The sequence below is a fragment of the Ictidomys tridecemlineatus genome, chromosome 9 (assembly GCF_052094955.1).
Source record: "Ictidomys tridecemlineatus isolate mIctTri1 chromosome 9, mIctTri1.hap1, whole genome shotgun sequence".
In the NCBI taxonomy this organism is placed as follows: Eukaryota; Metazoa; Chordata; class Mammalia; order Rodentia; family Sciuridae; genus Ictidomys; species Ictidomys tridecemlineatus.
The window spans coordinates 63,754,153-63,759,001 of record NC_135485.1 but is presented as its reverse complement, the minus strand read 5'-3'; positions in this window follow the sequence as shown (position 1 = coordinate 63,759,001).

Genomic DNA, 4,849 nt, shown 5'->3' with positions numbered 1-4,849 from the left:
ATCATTGCCTGTTTTCTTAATCAGTAGTTTCTTAAATTTTAGTTAATATATTTTAGAGAAGGCCCTGAAAAACCTGTTACATTAAAGAGAGGTCCTCACATTAAGAAACGGAGAATCTGGCCTCTTCCTTGTGAGTGTTTCATGCCAAATTCTCGGTCACAGGAGGCTGAGAAGATCTCTTTCAGATGTCTTTCCTCAGTGCCAATTTTGTTAATATGCCTGTTATCGTCCCATTACTTGGAAGCCTTCTTCATTTCCTTTGTGCTAACAGATGGTTTCACTTTTCCTAATGATGAAGTCATCGCCTTAATCCATGTGTTCCTATAACTGTCTCTTGCTTAGGCATTGCTAGAAGTCTGATGAATTGATGAAACTTCCACTCTCCAGCCCCCCTGTACCATATCATAGACCTCACTGTCTCCACAGACAAAGGTTAGCACTTTATAAGTCCCTATCTTTTTCTTATTTAAAAAAAAAACACTGAACACACTGTGATACCCTTTTAATCTACTACAGGCAGCTTTTTGAGGTTCCTTTTTTAAATTATGTTAAGAATTTGGGAAGTATAAAAAAATTATAAAGGAGACAGAAGAGAAAAGGTCATCATTCCTAATCTCACCCCTTGGAGAGGGCATTTTTAAAAAAAAAAAAATTTCCTCAAAATCTTATAATGTAGACTGATTGTTTTCTTACACATCATGCGAAATGTTTTACTTTGGTGTTAATCGTTGGGAAAATGTTTGGTTTGGAACCGTGGTAGGAAATGTTTTGGCATAGCCACAAAATTCTTCAGGGCTTCAGGCATTCACTGACGTGTGTCTTACAGTCCACATGAAAGCATCAGGAGAAAAAACTTTCACAGAACAGGACTATCAGGAAATTTAACACAAATGTTGCCTCGTACAGGTTCGAGGCTCGGTCTGCTCACCACACAAGGGAAGTCAATCAGTCCAGAGGCAAAGCAGTGGTAGAGACAGAACTTCATTAAGCACCATCAGATAGAAAAATGGTGACCTACATCATCCAAAAGGACCATCTTGCCAGGAAGCTGATTTGTTCTTATAGGACATGGGTGATTTCAGACTGGTGGGCACCTTCTCCTAGGTGGAGGTTTGGGACCAGATGATGTGCCTGATCGTAATTGCCTAATCACAAGATGTTTTTCAGTCCAACAAATCATAAGAAAACAATGATTGTGCTGGGCACAGTGGCATATGCCTATAATCCCAGCAGCTCAGGAGGCTGAGGCAGGAGGATCACAAGTTCAAAGCCAGAAATTTAGCAAGGCCCTGTCTCAAAATTAAAAACTGAAAAGGGCTGGGGATGTGGATCACTGGTTAAGCATTTTTGCACAAAAGGGACCAGGTCGGACACAAACTTCACAGGTCAGCACAGCTTTTATTCGAGAGCAGAGTGACGCCTCTGCTGGACCCACTTTCCTGGTGGAAAATGAGCCACCCGTCAAAGGGGACGTCTATGCATATATAGGTTACCCATTAGAGGGGACTTAATTAATGAGTCTGTCAGTTTGGGCACTCAGAGATTTGAGATCTGTTCTTACTGGGCAAGATGGGGGGGTACTTGGAGTAAGTGGTCAGTATCTAGGATTAGTCTTTACTGGGCCGGATGGAGGGTCTGGGGAAAGACTTGTTTTGGGAAGGATCAATGTCATTCCAGACCTGATGGATAGGGAAAGGATCAGTGTATTGCGTTCTCCCTCATCCCCTCTCCCCAGGCCACATTATTTTGAGGTTTGTCATTTTCTAAATCCAATAAAGCACCCCTGGGTTCAATCCCTGGTACCCAAAACAAAAACAGTGATTGTTTTTGTCAAACAGCATTTTCCCCTCATGCTCTTCTTGTGATTGATGAGTTTGCCTACATGCACTTCCTGACATATTACATGCCAGATAAGAGTGAGCTTTGTTCCAAAACAGAAAGCCGGTGGGGATGGAGAAGGCTGAGATGGAATCCCAGCTCTGATCCAAGTGCAGTGGAAAGCAGCTGGAGTGCTTTTGCCAGGGAGTGACACAAGCCGATTGACCTTTTAAAAAGATCATCCTGGCAGGCGTCAAAGCAGGGCAACGAATAAGGAAGCTCTTATAATAAGGCAGGTGGGAGTTACAGGTGCGACAGTGGACATCAAAGGTAGATGTGCTGGGTGTGCACTTCCAGGGGGAACCAACAACTCTTGCCAATGGAGTAGACAGAACGTGAGGACTTACAAGCTCTCAGTTTAAACAATAAGTGGATTTGGGGACCACTTATTTAGAGGAAATATGGTTAGGGGCTGTATCATGTAAAAGAGGATGAGAAATCAAAGGTTGAAGTGGGGACACACTAAACTTGGGATTCTAATTTAAATATTTACGTATTCAAAGAAAAGTAAAGTGGATAGTTTTCTAGAATGGTCAAATTTACTTCATTATTCCCATAAGTCAATAAGTGTGATAGGTTCGGGCTTATAGAAGCATTCACCTTCGAAGCCACATCAATTTTTATAGCAGCTCCACTCACAATAGCCGAACTATGGAACCAACCTAGGTGCCCTTCAACAAATGAATGGATAAAGAAAATGTGGTATATATACACAATGGAATATTACTCAGCCTTAAAGAAGAATGAAATTATGGCATTTGCCAGTAAATGGATAGAAATGGAGAATATCATGCTAAGCAAAATAAGCCAATCCCCCAAAACAAAAAGCCAAATGTTCTCTGTGATATTTGGATGCTAATTCATAGTAAGTGGGTGGGGCTAGGGAAGAATATAGGTGCTTTGGATTAGACAGAGGGGAGGGAAAGGAGGAAAGAGGATATGGGAGTACCAAGGACAGTAAAATGAAACAAGCATTATTACCCTATGTGCATATATGATCACAGGATAGGTGTAATTCTATATCATGTACAACCAGAAGAATGAGAAGTTATACTCCATTTATGTATGATATGTCAAAATGCGCTCTACCACCATGTATAACTAATTAGAACAAATTTAAAAAGTAGTCACCTAACTTTTCTGCTGCTTCCTTTCACCTCCTTTTTTTGGCTCATTCTACTCTACCTTTGTATAATCATCAATTCAAATCTTGCCCTTTCAGGTTTTTTTTGGTTTTTGCTTTGGGTTTTTTTTTTTTTTATCATTGTTGTTGTTGTTGTTGTTATTGGTACCAGGGGTTGAACCTAGGGATGCTTAACCAATGAGCCACATCCCCAACCCTTTACTATTAGTTTTTATTTTGAGACAAGGTCTCTTTAAGTTGCTGAGGCTGGCCTTGAATTTATAATCCTCCTGCCTCAGCCTCCCGAGTTGCTGGGATTACAGCTGTCTGCCACCACACCTGGCCAAAGTTTACTTCTTATAAAAAGAATTTTTCTACTTTCCCAACCCTCAGTGGAATTTACCAATAATTATTTCCTGTTCCATCCACAATTTCTGACAACCCACAATATATCATCTTCTGGTGTTTTCCACTTGCTCCATTATCCCTTAAAAATATGGACTGCCTAGCTGAGCACCTGTATTTCCCACTCTGGGTAATATAATGCTAAATATGAACTTGAATTTGACACAGGACAAACTAGAGGAAAACAAGTTACTCAGAGGCACAAAACTTAAGATGCTCACTAATAGTGAAATTGTAGGGCCAAGGAATAAGTACATTTTAAAAAAATTATGTATTATATAACCAACACTGTCTTCTTAAAAGATAGTACCAATTATAATGCCTCCAAAAACCAACCAGTCTATAATTGTTGCAAAACTTTGTCAAGACTAAATGTCAGCCAGGTGTGGTGGTGCATGCCTATAATCCCAGCAACTCAGGAGGCTGAAGAAGCAGGAAGATCACAAGTTCAAGGTCAGCCTCAGCCAATTTGTGAGGTCCTAAAGACTTAATGAGACCCTGTTTCAAAATAAAAAGTAAAAAAAAAAGAGCTTGGGTTGAACTTTTCATGCTTTTGAAATAGCTCTGCTAAAATGCTCCCTCAGAAGAGTTAAGTAGCAGGAATCAGAAAGACAAGATGTCATCTCTGTGGGAAAATGTATACAGTGGCCAAAACAGAGGCAGAGGTTAAAGAAATGGCTAAAGGCATGCTGACCAAGGGCCAGAATTATTAGGAGAAATACAAGATTTTTATGTTGACCAAATTTTCAAGCTTCAGAACTTTCTGATTATGTGAAATATACATCCCAAGCCCAGTAGTGCCTTTTTTTCACCCAAATTACTATCCTCTCCTACATGTTTCTGTGACATTGTTTTTACACAGCTGGTATATCTCTGCAATCCTTGAAGGTGATATTTTGTGTTAACAAGCTTTGTAGTTGGAGGGCTCAGCAGCTTCCTACAGAGTATGCAATGAATGTTAAGTTGAAATCTTAAAATATATATAGTGGGCCAGGCATTATCAATGACTCCTTGATAACTTTAGTAGGTAGGTCTTATTTTTCCAATTTTAGAGATGAGAAAATCAACTCTTGAGTTGACTTTCAGAAGCAATGTAGCTAACAAGTCATTTGCCTAGGATTTTCTCTCATGTCAACTCAGCTCCAAACTATGGTTGTTTTTACTACCAAAGTCTTTATACCTTTATTGTTAGTATTAGTATTTCTTCCTTTTTAAATGCTGGTGTAAGCAGGGCATAGTGGCACACACCTGTAATCCCAGGAACTCAGGAGGCTGAGGCAGGAGGATCACAAGTTCAAGGGCAGTCTCAGCAACTTAGCAAGGCCCTAAGTAACTTATGGAGACACTGTCTCAAAATAAAAAATAAAAAGGGCTGGGGATATAGCACTCTATACATAGAGTGCCCCTGGGTTCAATCATCAGTACCAAAGGGACAAAAACTTG